This window comes from Thamnophis sirtalis, unplaced genomic scaffold (genome assembly GCF_051295495.1).
Source record: "Thamnophis sirtalis isolate CommonGarterSnake01/CBP01778 unplaced genomic scaffold, rThaSir2_p1.2 scaffold_4, whole genome shotgun sequence".
NCBI classification, from domain to species: domain Eukaryota; kingdom Metazoa; phylum Chordata; class Lepidosauria; order Squamata; family Natricidae; genus Thamnophis; species Thamnophis sirtalis.
Window position 1 is genome coordinate 102,410,984 of NW_028261384.1, and position 21,347 is coordinate 102,432,330.

The window sequence follows — 21,347 nt, forward strand, 5'->3', positions numbered from 1 at the left end:
CCAGCCCTTTGGAACGACCTCCCCGTGGAGATCCGGACACTTACTACCCTCCCGGCCTTCCGCAAAGCCACCAAGTCCTGGCTGCTCCAGCAGGCCGGGGGGCTTGTGAAATATCCAGCCCCACGGTAACTGTGAATGTTGCGTATTTTAAGGTGTTGTCTTGTTTATTTATCCCCTTCCCTTGTTTATTGTAAGCCGCCCGGAGTCCTTCGGGAGTGGGCGGCATACAAGATCAATAAACTCAACTCAACCTCAACTCATCCTTTTAGGGCGACTGAGTTTTTCAAACTGACCTTCAAAGAGAGGAGGAGGCGTGGCTACACTAAACATTTAAACTCAGTCCTTGGGCAGCAAGCTGAAGTTAACCCATGCAGTGCCTAGGAGAATTTGCTTTCTTATTTCTTTTGATTTTTGACATACATATACAATAAATGGGTATGTAGCACCATTTACACAAAACAAGGCCCTAGTATAACATGAAATCATGTCAGAACACAAACAATCACTACCTTCTTTCTTACATGACCTTGCAATGTTAAACCTCTATCAGTAAATTTAGCTACATTTCAAATTTCAATAACAAGGGAATGGAGGGAAAATTTAACAGTTGGCAGCATTATGTTCTTCTCCGATGGAAGTTTGCCAAAGTTCAAGCGACAATATGTTGCCTAGAACATTTGAGAAAATCAACACAAGGCAAATTCCTCCAATGTAAATTTCATTTAAAAAACATTTCTTTTCAACTTGTATTATGCAGTAAGATTTTAGACTACCGTATCTTGTTCTGCACAACTTTAATTTAACACATGTCCTAGAACATAAAAGTTTTTACAGTTTATTGTGGAAGAGTATAAGGGGAAAATGCTGCCTATTTTAGATAACAATTGTAACTTGAGTCACTGCAGTGTAAGGTCTGCATTTTGTATCTTTATCTGTAAGATCTGAAGCAAAAGAAAAATAAGAAAGCCTTGATACCTTCTGCACCTGGTCAGCTGGGTCCATAGAATATTAGCAGACAGAAATGGAAATGGATCAGGGAGACACCCACGCCAGAGACAGCGATGTCACCTGTAATATCAAACCTTTAACAAAAGAGAAAGGTGTTAAAGAGATTTTAAAAATAGAAAAAAGTGGGAAAATTGCAAACTAACTAACTGCTACATACTACACAACCAGTAAAAAAAAATGGCAAAAAAAATTGAATATAATTTGTAGAAAATGCATACAGGGTAAAATAGGACAATCAAAATAGAAAATCAAGCTCTAAAAAATCCTAGGGCAGGGGAAAAAGAACAGTCACTTAATGAATTAGAAAGAAAAATAGTTATGATTTAAACAAAAAAAGAATTGCCAGAGCTTTATTAATTGCTAATGGGCAACTATATATTAGAGTAAGATAAAGTACACACACCTGGGTGCTTAAATGGCACTGAGGCAATATTCTGGAAGTTCTCTATGAAAATAGCAAAAATGAAAGTTTAGCAGCACTGCTTTTGACTGTTCTGAACTGAAGAAAACTAGACGGTGCTCAAAATAATATAGCCTTCCTGGGGAGACACATTTAGCTCCAAAATAGAAAGAATCAGAGTCAGACTGAACAGAGAGAAGACAAAAGCAATGAGTCAACTGCAAAGTACAACATTTCAAAATACATGCACAAGAATGAAGAATTGCTTTTTTAAGATTTTTAGAATTTGAGTCAATTATTAATATAATTAAATATACCATAATTTACAGCAGGAGAAGACAAGTGGGAAATTCCTTTCTTTACAAAAGATATTCTTTTAATCTCACACATATATCCTTTCAATACAGTGAAATACAACAATCCTTCCACTCCAATATCAACAGGCAAGGCAACACTATTATGTAGCGTAATATATATATATATATATATATATATATATATATATATATATATATATATATATATATATATATATATATATATATATATATATAGCGTATTATATACGCTATATATATATATAGAGAGATATCTATATATCTATATATCTATATATCTATATATCTATATATCTATATATCTATATATCTATATATCTATATATCTATATCTCTCTCTCTCTCTCTCTCTCTCTCTCTCTCTCTCTCTCTCTATATATATATATATATATATATATATATATATATATATATATATAGAGAGAGAGAGAGAGAGAGAGAGAGAGAGAGATAGATATATAGATATATATATATATATATATATATATATATATATATATATAGAGAGAGAGAGAGAGAGAGAGAGAGAGAGAGAGAGAAATATTATTTAAACAAAAGCATTTCCACTTCATAATCAATGTGCCAATCTGACAATGAAATGGATACATGCTCTCAAATTAACTCAGAGAACCAAAGTTAGAACTTGTCAAGATTCCACTTAACATAAAAATCATCAGCTCTTATTAATGACTACTGTACTATGTTAACTTCATATAAGTATATATGCAACTAAAATAATAATGCACATATGTACAGTGGAATCAGTAGCTATATGCATGCCTGAAATCCCTAGTATCAGGAGTAGCAGAAATATATTTTTTATTTGTAAATCTTCAAGTTAAAATATCTGCAGTATTTAGATTTCGAGTTTCTGGAGTCACAGACCATAGTCTTAAATCATGCATATTAAATTCTACAGAACCATCTTCTCAATGGCTGCAATTATTATTTGGTAGCATTTGCACCAATTTTCCCACCACCACCATCAAATCCCACAGACTAGCTTTAGATCAGAGGTAGTATTCAGCAGGTTCTGACCAGCTCTGGAGAACTGGTAGCGGAAATTTTGAGTAGTTCAGAGAACTGGCAAATACCACCTCTGATTGGCCCCACCCCCATCTATCCTCTGTCTCCCGAGTCCCGGATGATCGGGAGGAAATGACGATAGAGGTAGCCATCAGAACTAGATTATAAATACATGGGGAGGGGGGGTGTCGAATATAACTTCAAGATGTCACTAAGCAATCCATCGTAAATTGAGGATTACCTGTAGTTTTATTCACCAGGAATTTCTTCACCTGGTAAATATGGCCTGTTGCAAGAACTCCTTGCACTAAGTATATGTTAATAATCACTGAATCCTGGCAGATACCACTCAACTTTCTGAGTTACAATACCAGCATTCCAAGGGACAAGGTAAGTAAGCATGCCTAGGGTAACAAAGAGTAACAGAGTGTAAGGTCCTGCCTCACCAGTCTCAAGAAAGCAGAACTCTTGAAACAATTATCATTTCAAAAGGAACTTTTATTGAAAGACAGTGATAGCAAAGGAGATGCAGTATCTGAAGTTTCCCGCTCAAAGTTTTAGGTTAAACTACTATAAGCAAAGCCTCTCCTAATGTCCAGTTCAATATCGAATCAATCTCAAGTGCAAAGATGTTTTGAGAACCTTGGTAGAAAAAATGATAACTGTTAGTTCCCAGGCACTTGGTTTCTCTTTCTCTGGTGGTGAGATAAAGCAGATGGTTCAAAGCACATTCTTCTCTCTTTTCTTAACATAACCCGAGGCATATTCCTTTCCCCTCCCTATTTCCCACCAGGTAGAGCAAACCAAAGCAAATGAAATCCCATGCAGAGAATCTCCCCAAGTCTCCACCTCCCACTAAAATTGCAGCACCCTGATATGGGACTTTGGGACCCTGGCGCAGAGGTAATTTAGCGAAGACAGTCATAGGATTTCAGTTTTCATTTCTTATTCAACTGTCAAAAGGAACCACTTATAAAATTACTTTTTTGCTTACTTGGGGATAAAAAAGGTTGATTAGTGCACTATTGGTTTAGCAATGTAAATTAGTTATCCAATAGGAAGCTCCTGACTTAGAAAAGTAATTGTTAGCTTCTATGTAAGATAAATGATTCTTGGATTTCAGAAAATTCTCAGGCTTCTGCTGTGCCCACAACTAAACTTATGAGGTATAAGAAATCACGTCCAAGACTTTAGTTTTCAGAATAAAGGAAGCAAGGTAACTGTATGAAAGTTATAAGCTTTTAGTCTTTGTCATAGTATAAAGCATAATAAAATGAAATTACCATTTCCAAATTCAGTGACAGCTGGTAGTCAAAAAGCATCCTGAAACTGCATACCTTCCCTCTCTGAACATATCTCAAATAAGCATCATTTATTTCCAGAACGTAGATTTATCTTTAACAAAAACACTTTTGTCATGTCCAGATTTAATTTCAGCTTCTTCTCCCTCATCCAGCCATTATGAAGCTTAGGCAATCAAGTAATTGCTTCCATATAGCTACAAAGGAGGCTATACTAGTATTAGGTTTCATCAGCAAAAGTTCTCATGTATATATCAAACAACACAAAGACAAGTTGGGATTCTATGAAATACTGTGTAGGACAATTATGCAGGTATCAATGAATTAAAGACCCAGTTTGATCTAGTGGTTAAGGCACCAGGCTAGAAAGCAGGCAACCATGAGTCTATGTCCCACCTTAGCCAAGAAAGCCAGCTGGATAACTTTATGCCAGTCACTCTCTTCTCATCTTAACTCCCCTCACAGGATTTCTGCTGTGGGGAAAAATGAGGAAGAAGGTATGTCGGTATGTTTATCACGTTGTGATATTTTTAAAAATAATAAATGACAGGATACAAACAAATTAATATTAAATAGAAATCACTGCTGAGGACAGAACTTTTGCATTGGACTAGAACCACTGCAAAAGAAGGTTCTCAATGTCCAGACAGTCTAGAAGGATATCCTAGTTGGAAGTATCAAAACCCACCAAGATATCCTGTTAGTTCTAACTCCCCTCTCTATTTGTAGCACAGATCATCCATCGTGATGGTCAAAGTAGTCTCAGTACCATATGTTGAAGGAAACAATGTTTGAGGTTGATCCAGAAAACTGGAATTGCGAGGACACCACTTTCTCAAACAACTTCCCCAAGAATGGAATATATGAGATTAGTCTGTAATTAGAAAATCTGAGTCAAGGAGAATTTTTAAAATAAATATGCTATAATTATTTCCTTTTAGCTAGAAGGAACACATCATGCACTTAAAAAGGCATCTCACTTAACCATGGCCCTAGTAGCCAACCCCAAACAAGCTGGCTGAATCAGAAAGGAGGGTCAAAGGTTAATCAAGCTCTCATCTCTCTGCCTTCACAATATGGACAAGCAGAAAGAATCAATATGAATAGGTTATCCCTGATCTGCTATCCTCCACAATTCCATCTTTTACATATACTGTACAATATACAGTATATGACAGAAGTGAATACACCCCCTCACATTTTGGCTACAATATAAAGTAGTGAGTATACAGCTTGTATAAATGTAAATGTGCTGTCCCCCTCAAAATAACGCAACACACAGCCATTAATGTCTAAACTGCTGGCAACAAAAGTGAGTAGGCCCCTAGTGATAATGTCCAAATGGGGCCCAAATAGCTGGTTTCCCTCCCTGGTGTCATGAGATTCATTAGTGTTACAAAGTGTCAGGTGTGAAGGGAGAAAAGGTCTGTTAAATTTGGTGTTATCTTTCTCTCTCTCATACTGATCACTGGAAGTTCAACATGGCACCTCATGACAATGAACTCTCTGAGGATCTGAAAAAATCAATTGTTGCTCTACATAAAGATATACTTAAATACTTACAAAATATGAGGGGGGGTGTACTCACTTCTGTGGTATACTGTATATATTGGTACATCATTTTCAACAATTTTTGCAAAACTCTAATACACTAATCATTTTCTCAAGTTTTTTTTTTAAATCCAGAACAGCCAGTTCTTCTTTTCTTGAACTTAATATAGCACCTTCCTACTGTAAATCTAGTACTCAGGCTGTGGGACAAGTGTCTATTTCTATGAAAATATCACTGCAGGACAAAACTTTATTTTAGGAAGTCTGGCTAATTCCTCCTTTCACATCCTTGTTTTATGAACAATTTTTACCTAAGCACAGTGGATCATGATTTAAGATGCTATCTTAGCTGAGTTTAGATATCATATTAAGCCAAGCAAACTCAAATTATGTGTCCTGAGCAAACTGAGGGGACTACAAATTGGGGGGAGGGGAGGCTTGAATACACAGTTATCCAAGCAAAACCTGAAGCAAGTACCGACACAGTTCATTTTGTATATGCAAGCCTTTTGGCTCCCCCCCCCCCGCGTTGTCCAGAATAAATGCCCATCAGCCCAGATCCACAGTTTACACTACTCCATGTTCTCCCTACTAGTACACACCCATCTTAAAACAACAAGCTCCCTTTTGTCTGATTCCCTTTGCTTATTTCATTAGCAGTTATATGGAGATATGGAGGTACCAAAAAAAAAAAAAAAAAAGACCTGTGATCCCAATGCTTAGCAACTGAGTTAGAAGGAAGCTGCATCCAAAGCAGAGGCATTAGCAGCAGTTTTGAGGGAAAGATGGGGAGAGAGCACAATGATGGCCCAGTGGCAAACAATGGACTGTCACTACATCTGATCGATTTCCTCTGCTTAGGCTGGAAAATGAGTGTTCAACCCCAATCTAATTTCTAGGAATATTAAACATTTATAACTTGAAATGCCCCATGTTTATTGTACTTCCCAATGTACTGAAGTGCATCCTTCAATTTCAGATCAAGTTTCCACAATATGATTGTTTCCCATCCTCCAAATACCTATATTTTTTCCAGTGTCAAAGGAGATATATAATCCAAATATAGGTGCAAAATGATGGGGGAGGGAGGGGAGAGACTCCAAATATTACAATCACCTGCTTAATTTCACCTTGTAACCTAGAATCCTGCTCTTTTTTTGCACATACAGACATAAAACACACAACTACATATCCAGATCACAATAAGATGCAACACTGTTCTAACTAGAGCTAACACTAAATGATAGCTATGGCATTGGGCTAGGAACAAGGCGAACCTGGTTTCACTCTGACCTTAACGACAGAAACCCACTGGATGACTTTGGATCAGGTACTCTTTGATAGCTTTTTTTGTAGCTCAGATCTGGCAGCCCTAATTCTTATTCACACCAAATTCCAACTATTTGGGACTATTCAGCCTCATAATCAGGCAAATCTGTTAAAATATGCCAGCCAGCCAGTGCTTGTCATAGATAGAGAAGGTCCTTGTTGGTTGCAGGTCAAAGATAGTACTTGACTGCCAATTTATACTTTTTTTCCTGTTGGAAGTTGCTGCAGCAAACAGTTATAGAAACATCAAGTTAATTAGCTGTTGCTATCAACTGGCACAGTGCATTATCAGTAGAAGCAAATGTAAACCTTACTGTCATTCCTTTAGTTTTATGAAAGAGAAAGGGAATACAAGTTTCCTAAAACCTAGTCCACCAAAAAGATAAAAAAATATTGATATGAAGTGATCCATTCTGGGCCTTTGGGAAGGATCTCTGGTGGCAGATAGGCCTATCCTACTGAAGGCATGATTGAGTGGTCCTTCAGTCTTCAAACTCATTTGCAGCGGCAACTGTGTTTTGCTAAAAGGTGCATAGAAGCATTTCATATTCCTGCACTTGCTTGCATATTGGTTTGACTATTGTCAATGCCAACAAATCTTTTTAACAGAGCAACTTATTGAGGTTGTTTGGAATGATTACCCTAGACACAAGAGGTCTGGACTTCCCTTGAGCTTTCTGGGTTTGCTTTTCCCTAGGCATGAAGCCTGACAGATTTATCTGGCTTTGCTTGTAGAAGCCTGATGGCTTGCAAACACAAAGCTGAATTGCTATCTAAATTAGTTCTAGTTCTGCATGGACACATCAGATTTAAAGTTAGATTTTCTTTTTACAACTGTTTCCATAAACAACAAACATCAGTCCAAAATAAATGTTTTTATCTAAAAATAAAAGCTAGATTCCTTGAATTATGCAAATTAGTAAGTTTATCTTTTCCATTAAAAATGTTTTAAATTGAACTGTTTTATTGTTTATCTCACACTTGTGAGATTTTATCATTATTTCATCTGCTAAATATTAAAATTCAATTATGAATAGTGGTATATTTATTTAATACAAATGAATCATTACAGATTCATTTACCAATTTGAGGATTCCTAGTCCACATAATTTTAGAACCTTCACATTACGCCATAATCTAACTTGACTGGTTTTGGTTTAGATGCTGTATGAACTACATATTGTGTGAATGCCCAACCAATTCTAATTTATTCAGTAAGGCATGCAACTTAATGCAGTATGCAACCTTCATGTATACAGTAGGGAAAAGATAGAATACTATAGACAAAGCAGAGAAATAAGGATGTTTTAGAAATACTAGCATGAGCCATGGTGGCGCAGTAGAATGCAGTACTTAAGGCTACTTCTGGTGATTGCCAGCTGCCAGCAATATAGCAGTTCGATTCTTACCCGCTCAAGGTTGATTCCAACTTCCATCCTTCTGAGATTGATAAAATGAGTTCCTAGATCAATGATGGCTAACCTTTTTGTTGTCATGTGCTGAAAGCAGATGTGTGACAACACGCACACAGGTCCGCATCCATAATGCAATATGCATGCAACCCCCCGCGTGCCATGCCCCCTGCACATGCATGTGTGACCACCACCCCTCCACCCACCCCCCGCATTTTGGGCCTAGTAGGCCTCCCTGCAGCCTCCTGGGAGCAAAAATGGGTCATGAGCCACACACACACGCGCATGTGCGTGCACCCTCCCTCCGTGCATGCAGGTGCAATCCCCTGCCCCCATAGAGGCACCCCGCCCCCACATGACAGAGACCTGAAAATTAGCTGGCCGGCAGAAGGTGAGCAAGCATGTGCGGTGGAGCTGAGGTGGGTGACAGCTTGCATGTCCGCAGAGAAGGTTCTGCATGTCACTGTGGCATGCGTGACATAGGTTCTCCATCACAGTCCTAGATTGTTGGGGGAAATATGCTGACTCTGTAAACCTCTTAGAGAGGGCTATAAAAGCACTGTGAAGTCGTATGTAAGTCTAAATGATAAGGCATATTTATTTATTTATTTCTAGCCTGTCTTTATTATTTTTACAACTAACTCAAGGTGGTAATACACCTTTCTCCTATATTCCTCCCAACAACAACCCTGTGAGGTGTGTTGGACTAAGAGAATGTGACTGGCTCAAAATCACTCATCTGGCTTTCATGGCTAAGGCCAGACTATAATTCATAGTCTCCTGCTTTCTAGCTTTGTGTCTTAACCTTAGACCAAATTGGCTCTTAGCTAAGAATGTTGAAGAAACTGATAATTATGGTTAGGGTATGTAACATGCAATTCTAGGAAAGATGAACTAAATGTATTGGTTAAAAGTAACGGGGAAAAGCCAATAAGGCGGCTATTTTATTTTCGGAATTGTTTTTCCTTTAAATGCTAATGCCTGTTAGAGAGCCCACACAATTGTCAAAATTAATCTCAACCAATGTTTGTTCTGTCTGTTTGATTAACTGGTCCCTATGGAGGAACTAACTACTTTGACTCTTCAGTATAAACCTGAATGAAAGAATAGCAGAAAAGATATTTTAATTAAGGAGAAAATAAATGGGCTTTATCACTTCCCATTTTAAAGCATAATACAAATAGAACTATGGAGGGCTGATATGAGTAAATTATTTCCAATACATTCTTTACAAGTAGGTGTATGATTTGGCTCTAGTTTAGCTTTCACAATATAAAATACATTTCAAATTATAGCACTGCACCAAACTCTTTCCTTCCTAAAGCCTCGATTTTGGAAATGCCAAAAAGATAAACAAAACAAGTAGTCAGTGCAGAAATTTTCCCAAGATTGGTTAAAATATTGTCAATATTTTTGAGGAATGGATATGCATACTTTCCCTAAGATTAGAACTATATACACTTCTAAATGTAACAGAGAAGACAATTAAAAACTGAAAAATATATGTAGTAAATACTTTTTGAGCTTTTCTGAAATAAGTATAAATCAAATTAACAATGTTTTTATTTGTTTTGTCTGTTTCTCTTTAAAAAAAAAAGAATATCAAAGAATTTGCCTTGTGCCAAGTGAATTCTGGATGGGCATCTATTTGATTTTTTTTTAGATCTTATATTTTTATTAGAGCAGCTTTAATCAAGCAAATTGAGAGTTAAACAGCAACAAATAGTCCCTTAGGTTGATAAGCAACAAAAACTGATAAAAGCTTCTGAGAACTAGCAGCACAGGACAAACAAAGTTAAAATACTCTCCTAACACTGGGGAGGTCAATTTCTAGACCCAGCAGCTCACTGGATGACTTTGGGCCAATCACCAACTCTCAGCCCAACCATCCTCATAAGTTAGTCATAGTGAGAAAAATAATGATTGCGTAAGAATTTTGTAAAACCTACTACCATGGTTACCCAAAAATAAGGCAGGGTCTAATTTTCTTTTTACCCACAAAATATGGCTTGGGCCTTATTATCAGGGAAGGGCTTATTGTTTTGGGGTTGCCAGGTAGCTGCTCTCTTGCAAAGAGGCTCCCGAAGAGCTGGGCACAGCCTCGGGGGTGAACGGCTGTGTTGCGCTGTCGCAGCAGTGCAGCATAGCACAGCACAGCACAGCAGCCATGAAGCAACCACGCTCACAAGCAGCCACCAAGCAAACCCCCTTTCTAGCCAAGCACAGCGCCATTCACTGACCTAGGGGTATTGCCAAGCTGCGTGTCTGTTTGCCGCCACCCAGCTCCCGCTGCTTGGCGCCTTCGAAATGCTAGTGAATGGCGTTCTGCACGGCTGGAGAGGAGGGTTGTGTGAGCGGCTATTCCACTCCCGCGCCTCATGATGCCTTGACCAGCTCTCTCTGCAGAGCCAAAGAACCCCCGTCGCCACAGCCATCCCAGTATGGCTTTTTCGGCAGCTTCCAAACCAAGTCTTCCTGCAGTGGCTGCTCTGGGTGTATACTCTATGGTTGTACGCTCTGGGAGTACGCTCTGCCGGCAGCCTGACTACAACCATAGAGCGTATACCCAGAGTGGCCACTGCTGGAAGACTTGGTTTGGAAGCCGCCGAAAAAGTCATGCTGGGATGGCTGCGGCGGCAGCAGGAGGAGGTGCTCTGGCTCTGCAGGGAGAGCTGGGCCTGGGCATCATGAGGCTGGGAGGAGTGTGAGTGCGAGAGGGACAACTGCTCGAGCAACCCCCCTTCTCCAGCCATGCAGAGTGCCATTCACTGGCATTTCGAAGGCGCCAAGCCGTGGGAGCCACGGTGAACAGGCGCTCACGTGGCTGGGCGATACCCCCAGGTCAGTGAATGGCACTGTGCCCGGCTGGAAAGGGGGTTTGCTGGGTGGCTACTCATGAGCGTGGTCACTTCATGGCTGCTGTGCTGCGCTGCTGCGACAGCACAACAAAGCCATTCACCCAAGGCTGTGCCCGGCTCTTCGGGAGCCCGCTCGCAAGAGAGAAGCTGCCCGCCAACCCATCTCCAGCTGGGCACAGCACCGTTCACCAACCTAGTGGTATCCTGAAGGCGCCAAGCAACACGATCACTTTTGCCCATCCCCCGTTCCAACAGCTTGGCACCTTTGGGATTCCACTAGGTTGGTGAGTGGTGCTCTCTCTGTCCGGAGGTGGAGGGTTGTCCAGAGGGCTTATTTGCGGGGGAGGGCTTATATTTTTGCCCATCAGAAAAATGTGGAATGGCCTTATTATCAGGACATGTCATATTTTCGGGGAAACATGGTAATTTAGGGTGACAAATTTCATAAGTATTTGAAACTAAATATTTATATACTAACAAAGATATGTAAATGTGTTTCAGAGCAGCCTGTTTTTTAATTTAGGTTTATCTCATGTAACAAAATTCACAGCAATATATACATACATTTTTGTGGTAGATTGTTCTTATGCATGAAATATAGAAGACTGAGTTCTAGTCCAATTTAGTCATGAATACTGGGAGACCTTGGGCCAGTTATTTTCTCTCAGTCCAAAACACAAACACACAGACACCAGGTTTATTGTTGTAGATAAAATAAGAGGAGTATTTTGCATGTTTGCTGCCTTCATTTATTTATAAAAATAATAAAGGTGGGATAAAAATAAATAAATATATCAATGAAATTGACTTTTTTTATTTTCTGGTCTGGAATAACTTGCACATGGATATACAAATCTTTAACCTTAAAGTCTGATTGATTTTCTTTGAGAACGCTAAACAAAAACAATTTCCTAAACAGAACAATATCAAAAAAAGATATAGAAGATTCATCAATATAGTTTTTTTAGATCTCACGCTGGTTTCTTCAGAAAACATAAATTGATTATTCCAAAAGAAAATTAAAAAGTACTTAAGTATTCAATTTGCATTATTCAATACTTCTTTGATTAAACAATTCAGTTGCCTTATACTCTGATCAATTACTGTAGTCACCAAAGATGAAGATGAAAATTTGCTAAAATATTTACTTCTTTAGTCTACAGGACAGGTTCTATGTTTGAATCTCTTTTACTATATTCAGAACTATCAAATTCAAGGAAAGATTCTAGCTTAGTACAGGTAGTCCTCAACTAATGACCATAATTGAGTCTGGCAATTGTGATGGTGACAGTTGCAAAGCATGACCAACCAGATTTTATAACTTTTGTGGTGTTTAAGAGAACATAATGGTCGTTAAGCAAACGCCACAGTCATCAAACAAACCTATTGTTTACTATAGGATGTTTTTGTCAGAAACTGAAGTAACACCAGTTTTGGGCAACGACATCATAAATTGCAATCACGACTGCAGCAATGGTAGGACATTGCAAACAGCCATAAATGTAGGCCAGTTGCCAAGTGCCCAAAATGCAGTAACATGACTGACCATAATGTTCCTGGCAGTCGGAACTTCAGAACTGGATTGTTATAAGGAAGGGTTTTTGTTGATTCTTTTAACTTTGAACAGTCACTAAGTGACCGGTCTCAAGTCGAGGACTATTTGATGAATTGACCTCGTGACCACTTTGTATAGAATATGCTAGTCTTATTTCAAGTGGGATAACAGTGTAAAATTCCATATGTTATCTAAAATAGTAAGACTTAGCCAAAAAAATCCATTTGTTGGATCTTTGGTTTAATTTTTCAGACAGTATTTAAAAAGGAACATTGATTTGTATAGGTCCGGGATGGCGAACCTAAGGCACGTGTGCCTCAGGTGGCATGCAGAGCCATTTGTCAGGGCATGTGAGGCGTTGCCCTGTCAGCTAGCCAGCATGCATGTGCACGCTGGCTAGCTGAGTTAAGCCTTTTTTAATACCATTTTCACCCTCTCCAGGCTCCAAAGGCTTTAGAGGAGCCTGGGGAGGGCGAAAAGAGCCCCACCACCCCACCCCCGGAGGCTTCAGAAGCTTCCCTGAAGCCTCCGGAGCACAAAAAAACAACCCTATGGGCAAACTGGATGTTTGGGAACGGACTCCCGGTTTGCTCATAGGGCCAGTTTAAGCCATCTGGGGCCTTCAGGAGGCTTCCCTGAAGGCTCCGGAGAACTAAAAATGACCCTATGAAAATAGAAGGAAGCCTCTTGAAGGTCCCTGAAGGCTCCAGAAGACTAAAAACGGCCCCTGAAGGCTCCGGAAGGCTTAAATGTCCGGTTTGCCCTTCAGGGAAGCTCCTGAAGCCTCCGGAGGACCTCCGGGGGATGCTGTTTTTGCCCTCCCAAGGCTCCTATAAAGCCTCTGGAGCCTGGGGACGGCCAAAAAAGCATGCAAAAATGACTCATTATCTCTCCATGTAGCATGCAATATACCAGGGATGTCAAACTCAAGGCCCACGGGCCGGATCTGGCCCACAATGTAGTTGGATCCAGCCCGCGGGGCTATCTTGGTTTACTCAGTGCGGAGAGGAAAGATCAGGCCAGCATAACTTCTGCCTGGTTTACCCAATGCAAAGAGGAAAGATCAGGCCAGCATAGCTTCAGCCCAATCTACCCAATGCAAAGAGGAAACATGCCAGCAGTTTGGGGAGTGTTGTCAAGCTAGCCACAACCACGCAGTTGGCCATGGCCACCCAGTCACCCGAAGTCCACCACAGCCCTGATGCAGCCCTCAATGAAATTGAGTTTGACATCTCTGCAATATACCATTTCACAGCGGCCATTATTTTGGATTACTAAGGCTGTCTTGCATATTAACTTTTCAAAAATTACTAGTATTTTAGTATATGTATGTGTGTGTGTGTGTATGTATATATGTGTGTGTGTGTGCGTGTGTGTATACACACACACACACACATATATATACATACACATATTTACTAATGTCTAAGAAATAAGCAAAAAAAGAGCAATTTAAAAAGGTTTCCTGATAATCATTTTAAACATTCATACCTCTTATATTTTACCACTGACTAGTATTTTACTTTTAAAGTCTTATCACTTCCAAACAAACCTTATTGCGGTCTCTACCTTCAGTGGATAATCTATTTTAAGGCTAGCAAACTCAAAAACACAGATAATTTGCGACCGCAAAGAAACTTAAAAAACTCAAAAAGAGATAATTTGTGGACTGCAGAGAAACGTTAAAAATGTCTGTTCTTTGATGCCTTCCAGTTGTTATCCAGAGTTTTGCAGCACTGTTGTATTACTTTTAACCTATTCAGAAGTCTCCTCATCGCACTCAAAATTGCTTACAGCATTATATAATGTTTCATATCATTCCAGTTCTTGAAATATTTTGCCCTCTAACTCTTTTCCTCTACTCATTATCAATATATGAATAGGAATTGAGCAACTTCCCCCCAAAATTGAATTATTACCTTCCTTAACAGTTGTAATAAATTGCTGATAAAACTCACATCCACCCAATAGCTCTAGAACAGGAGTGTCAAACTCGATTTCATTGAGGGCTGCATCAGGGTTGTGCTTTACCTTGGGAGGGGGGATCATGGCGGGGGGGGGATAGCCAGTTTGACATCACATATGTCGGGGTGGTGACCCGAGCACTCTGCCAGCAAAAATGGGCTCCTGAAATACGTTTTTGGCTGCAACGGCCTCCTGCAATGCTTTGCCAGCGAAAAGGGAGCCCAGGAGAACTGCATGCAGTCCTCACAAGTTCCATTTTCAGCTGCAATGGTCTTCTGCAACCCTCTGCCAGCAAAAACAGAGCTTGGGAAGGCCATGTACAGCCCTCCTGAGCTCCGTTTTCATTGCCAGAGGCACCGGGGGCCAGTACTTTGCTGTTTCCAGGGTGGTCCCGCAGGCCAGATCTAAGCAGCCCGTGGGCTGGATCTTGCCCCCAGGTCTTGACACCTCTGCTCTAGAGCTTGCCCCCTTATACATTCAAGATCAAGCCTCAAAACAGGAAACACATTTATTGAAGCAAGTTACCATGAATAACTAATAGGCACACTTCTAGTAATAGGAGAGAAGGACATAAAAGAAAACCAGTTTGCTCTAGTGGTTAAGACACCACACTAGAAACCAGACAACTGTGAGTTCTAGTACCACTTTAATCATGAAAGCCAGTTGGATGACTCTGGGCCAGTCACTCTCAACCTACGACATCAAGATTGAGGAACAATCTGATCATTCAATTCTTGTCATAACTAATGGATCAACACTCTACGGGTAATCTTTGATTTACAACCACAACTGAGCCCAAAATTTCTGTTTTTAAGTAAGATGTTGAGTGAGTTTTGCCCCATTTTATGACCTTTCTTGTCATATTTGTTAGTGAATCACTGCAGTTGTAACATGGTTACTTAGTGAATCTGGCGTCCCCGTTGACTTTGGTTGTCAGAAGGTTGCAGAAGATGATCACATGATCCCAGGACACTACAACTGCCATAAATGAGCTAGCTGCTGAGTATCCAAACTTTGATCACATGACCATGGGGATGTTGCAAAGGCTGAAAAACAGTCATAAATCATTTTTTTTTCCAGTGCCGTTTTAACTTTTGTCACTAAATAAAAGATTGTAAGAATAGGATCACTTGTATTGATTTTTTAAAAGCACTTGCAAGAAATAGCCGTGTTGGAACAGTTCAAAGTCAGATTTCTCAGAGTCCCCAACCATATGATTATGAATTATTGCAAATAGGCAACCAAGACATTTTATTTTCCCTGTGCTGATCCCCTTCCACTAGTATTGGGGAGCATCTGAATTCAACCAGAATTAAAAGTGAGCCTTGTATCACTTGATTAGATTCGTTCTTCATGAATTCAGCCCTCTTTTTAAAGCTATACAAAAAGTGGCCATCACCAGTCTACTGGTAATGAGTTCTAGAGATTAATTACTTGTTCTGTAAAGGAGTTCTTGCCTGTTCTAAAACATCTAAATCAGCATCATCAGATGATACCTTGCCATAATATTTTAAAAAGGAAAAAGTTTCCTGTCTATTTTTTCAATATCCTATCTCAATCATAACTCTACCCTTGGGCCAAGCTGAAATCTAAAATATTCTAATCTTTTCTCACATAAAGAATCTTGCTGATTAGTCATATTTTTGTGTGTCCTTTTGTATTTTTTTGAGTTTATATTTGTACCTTAAATGTGGTGAACAGAACTTGTATACATCATACTAGATGCAGATTTGCAGTAGATCTATATAATGACATTACAAAATTAGCAGTTTTATTTTCAAATTCCTTTCCTAATGATTTCTACTATAGCATTTGCTTTTTTTCATCACTACTGCACACTGATTCTTCACTGAGCTATTTACTATATATCCCAAGATCACTTTACACTTCTTAAATTAAACTGCATTTATCACTTGGTTGACCATTTACCATGCTTAAAGAAGTTCTACTGGAACTTTTCAAATGACTTTTGGATTTTACCATCCTGTATAGCTTCCTATTGTCCACAAACATGATCAGTGCTTAGTTTTAAATCAAGTCACTTTACTTTTAAACATTTAGCTATTTTAAATGTTAATCAATCTAAGCATTGACAGTTTATGTACTCATTTGTTAGACTAATATCCTATTTATTCTTCAGGAGCAAAAAGCAGTATAAGCAGCATCCTCTCTAAGCTTTCTGCACAACAGGTAATATTTGCATGATACACTCACAGTTATCTATGTTATGCTTGAATACATTGCCTAACTTTTTTAGTTTGTATGGTATTACTGTGCCATAAACTATCCACAGAGGCTGAGTTCATGTAACATACTCAGTTGATAAATTTGTGAATCAATGTGTCACATGATACAGACACTATCTGGTCACATGAGCTTCTATGCTAAGAATGGATTTGAACCTATATTCTAATCCAATACTTTAATGCTTATAGTCTCTTGTAATCAGATTCCCTTTAATTCAAATCTATACTTTTGACTTATTGGACTTTAACAATGCTGGAACATTTTATTTGCTAAGTTACAAATATGCTAATAAAACATACAAGGGGGGGGGCAAAAACATTAAGCAAGATGATGGACAGCATCTATGTTTAAAGAGCTTCTTTGCCATTACTACTGGCAAGTTCAAAACAAGGTCCTCATGATTTCAAAAGCTGCAGAGCACGAGATTGTGGCAGGCAAAACTTTGCAGATTTTTGACAACTTTGTAGTGCTGTCAAGTTAACTACACCTGCTAGTTCTCTTCCAAGGCATATCACAGAAACCACATCTCTTAATCTAGAAACCCACTTACCTGTTATCTAAGATAATTTCTGAATAATAACTATGTACATCAACATATAGCTACTGTCCCTTTCAACTGTCTACTTTTCTGCAAAATCATTATTCATTGCACCCATTGAGCATTCCAAAAAGTTTTGCACATTTATCGCACCTCGGACTGAAAAGCCAAGGCACTGAATATGGACAGATGTTTAGATTATCAACATGCTTTATATTAAAAGGTTTTCAAGTGCAAATTTAAAGAAACTATACATCCTGTGAACAGGAAAAACTATATAGAAATATTTAAGAATCATCTTGTACAGATTTCTATTCTTCTCAACAGCATTAACTGTGAGGTAAAGTTGCTTTAAGCTTACAAAATGTGCAAAACTTATTATTTTACTGATGAGAAAACAGCAAGTTTCTTGCCTATAGCATGCCCAGGTTCGATTCTCATCAAACTTCATCAGAATATAAAGCTGCCTTCTTTAGTCACAGTTATCATATTAGACTGATGAGCTTTAGCATCATTTCACCTTTTACCAATTATTCAACCTAATTCTTTGCCTTCCAGAAAGGGGATCAGGATGAAGACTCTTACCTGTTGGCCTCAGTAAATAACTTCTGCCACTTTGTTCTTTATCAAGATATATAGGAATAAATCAATGACCCGGACAGTATAGTGGGCAGGGATCATTACAGAAACAGAATAAGGTAACATCTCTCCCCACTCCATTATCATTCTTGGTCCCTTCTACTTGTTTTCCCCTTTGAAAAGCAGCAACAGCACTCACAGCTCACTATTTGGCAGCATCTCTCCGTCTTGCAATCCTTTCCCCCTTACGCAGCTGCACCAGGATCATTATTCCGCAAGGCCCCTGCAGCAACATTATACGCAGGCGCAAGAGAAGAGGGGTGGGAGGAGAAGGAAAGAAAAGCCAGGAAGCTGCAGGATGTGACTGTTCCTCTTTCATTCCCTTCAGCGCAGGCGCAAAGGAGCGGCATGCCACAAACTTTTTGCACCGCATGCGTGCCCTAGAATTAACCTGGACCTCCCTCTCTCCCTCCCACGACGACTTCAGGCAAGGCGCCTGCGCAATCTCTGCCAGCCTTTGAATGAAGGCGCATGGGCTACACTCCGAACGGACGAGACTACATCATAGCGCATGCGCGACCCTCAACCGAGGTTTTTAGCCTTCCGCCCCGCCCCTTCTTCTTGCGTCAGGGCCTTTGGCTCATTATTTTGCAATCAGTTTCGTATCAGCGTTATATATTGCTCCCTTTGTCCCTATGATGTGGTGAGTTATACCTGTCACCCGTTCCATCTCACCTGCAAACGATACGCAGTAGCTGCAGCCGTCCCCTTGTGGTCTCTCCATAACGCCCTGACCTGACACATCCGGGACTTTTAGTGACGTTGCCACGACGCCTCGTTCATTCAACGGCAGACGGGGGAGGAGACTGGGAGGTAGTGCCATTGCGCAGGCGCAAGAGGGATCGATCACACCAAAAACGGCGGGAAAGAAGTAACGTCGAGGCTTCTCTTTAGGGTGATCAACACGCTATTTTGAGTAGTACAGGAGATATCAGGAACGAAGGAAAATAATCAAAGGTGGGGTTATGTTTCGGCATTATTATCAAAAGTAGTATTCAACAGGCCTATTAAAAGCACATTAAAAGATTTTAATGCAAGGGTTGCTATGACGCTGTTACAAATAAGGTGCTCTCCAAATACAATTCATGAACACGTTTTTAATTATCTTCCAATAACATTTCAGATATTGGATGCCAAAGATCATGCTGCCACCGAGAAGAGAAGGGGAACAAAGCAAGATCCTGTCTTCCCTATGGAACAACCTCTACCTGAAAGAGGGCAGTCCCTATGCCAATGGCTTTTGGCAAGGCTGTAAAGACCTGGCTCTTCTCCCAGGAATTTGTGTCTGGATATTAACATCTGTAACTAATAGCTTTGGAGTTTTATTGAACCTTGGTGTATTGTCCTAAATTTTAGGCTTCATTATTAGCATTTTAAAAGGTGATGGTAATTTAAACATGGCTGTCTAAGTCCTTTTTTAAACTTCAGAAAAACATGCATTTTTCTTGCATAGTCCTTGCAATCAGAAGCTAATTGTAATAATCTCATGACCTTTTTCTTATAGTCTGACTATGAAACAAAATTAACCCTTTTAAGAGTACTTGAAGAAACATCATTGTTCAGCATTCTGATGAAACTCGTGATTCATTTCATACCAAGGATTGAAAGAATTTTCAAGCGTGCAAAGCTTAATATTAAAAAGTGAAAAAGACTTTAAAGCTATAGCATTTTCCTTTTTGTGAATAAATTTGTCACAGACCTTTGTATTTTTTCCTTAAATATTGCTCAAGTTGGAGTAATAAGCCAAATGAAAACAATTGGATGAACATTACAATACTAATTTGATGCTAATAGAAGATTTGGTATCCAAATGCCGCTACTGTGATACTATGCTATTACAATCACAATCTTTGTTTTATTTTTAAGAATAAATTTGTCTTTGTTTACCTGTTGAATGGTTTTCTTCAATTCCACATAAACATCCCTACTTGTGTAATAGAGTCATATTCTTTCCCCAGCTGAAAAATGAGGAGGAAAAATTCCTGTGTCCCTGTAGGGCAGGGAAGAGGTTTTGTAGTTACATTATCAATGTTAAGGCATTACTGCTACAGTTGGATCCTGTTTCATGTGAAGCAGTAGTTGCTTAAAAGCTTTGGCTACTGCTGTCCTTTCTGTTCAAATATCAAAAGACTTGGTTATGGGTTTTCCATAAATTAAAGTTTGTTTTTTGTTTCTCATGGTTCTCTCCTGAACAGAACCCTTATTACCTTCCTTGGGAGCCTGAATAGGTGAATTAATAGCTAAAGTCTTAATTCATGTTTGTTGTATTGCCACAGACAAAACTATCAATATCTTCATTGATTCTATATATGATTTTGATGTTTGGATGCACTTCTCTGTTTTATGAAAGGCAATCACTTTGCTGATCTGAATGCTAATTAATCTTTCCATCTATGTTTAAAGTTATCTCTGCTATTGCTTATGGGAAGTTTTTTTTCAGATGCTGGGATTGTCACTTGCAATGTCTTTAGAATAGAGTAGAATACTTTATCGGCCAAGTATGATTGGACACACAAGGAATTTTTCTTCAGTGCATAACCTCTCAGTATACATAAAAGCTATATGTGCATTTTGGTATGGTTCTGCATGGTTCCCAATTTCCCTATATACTTTTTTTCATCTTCTGACTCACCAATTAAGTGTGAAAGGGCATTGTGGTAATGAAACTGATAGACTGGCTTGTTCCTGGAACCTTTGTGGAAATTTCTAGAAGCTTCTAGCTGAAGTGGGGGTGGGGAGCTGCTTCTCTGCTAGTTTAGTGCATCCATGACTGAGGAAATGAATTAACTGCCAAGCAGTTTCTATCCTTACAGAAGCAGCACTGAGAGCTGTGGACAGCAATAGGAGCTACAGTTGCCCTGAGTTCCATCAGGGAGAATTTATGCTGCTTAAAATTTCCATCACAATCCAATCTTGGAGAGTGCACTCCAGATTTTTTGCTATCCAACCCACTGTCCTTGGGGAAGAAAAAGGTCCTTGGATTCCTCACAGGTGGCGATTGTCAGATTCTTAGAACTTGCAACAAATAATATTTGTGGACTTACTCCTTTTAAAAAAATGGTTTCCTTGGACTTTTGCTTATGTTGCTACTTTTACAATAGTTTTACTTTTCATCAGGTTCTGATCAGTTCTAGAGAACCGGTAACAAATTTTGAGTAGTTTGAAGAACTGGTAAATACC

At 39.2% G+C, this 21,347-nt stretch overlaps 1 protein-coding gene and 1 long non-coding RNA gene across 8 annotated transcripts in view; one reads left to right on the forward strand and one right to left on the reverse strand.

Moving 5' to 3' along the window:
• Positions 1-21,347, reverse strand: part of SPOP (speckle type BTB/POZ protein) — a 76,759-nt gene that overhangs the window by 43,183 nt on the left and 12,229 nt on the right. For 2 of the 7 annotated variants that reach the window (XM_087713616.1, XM_087713618.1), the window contains 3 exons: positions 20,055-20,157; positions 18,843-19,074; positions 976-1,082 (listed from right to left, as the gene is read on the reverse strand). The gene's annotated coding sequence lies outside the window, so the exon portion shown is untranslated. Of the gene's footprint in view, positions 1-975; positions 1,083-1,411; positions 1,454-18,113; positions 18,248-18,306; positions 18,428-18,842; positions 19,075-20,054; positions 20,158-21,347 lie in introns of those variants that run through there. The other 5 variants (XM_014075097.2, XM_014075120.2, XM_014075104.2 and 2 more) reach the window with 5 other exon arrangements.
• On the forward strand, positions 18,984-20,053 carry LOC148046007 (uncharacterized). Its single transcript, XR_015696442.1, has 2 exons — positions 18,984-19,124; positions 19,291-20,053. It is a non-coding gene; the product is annotated as an uncharacterized LOC148046007 (long non-coding RNA).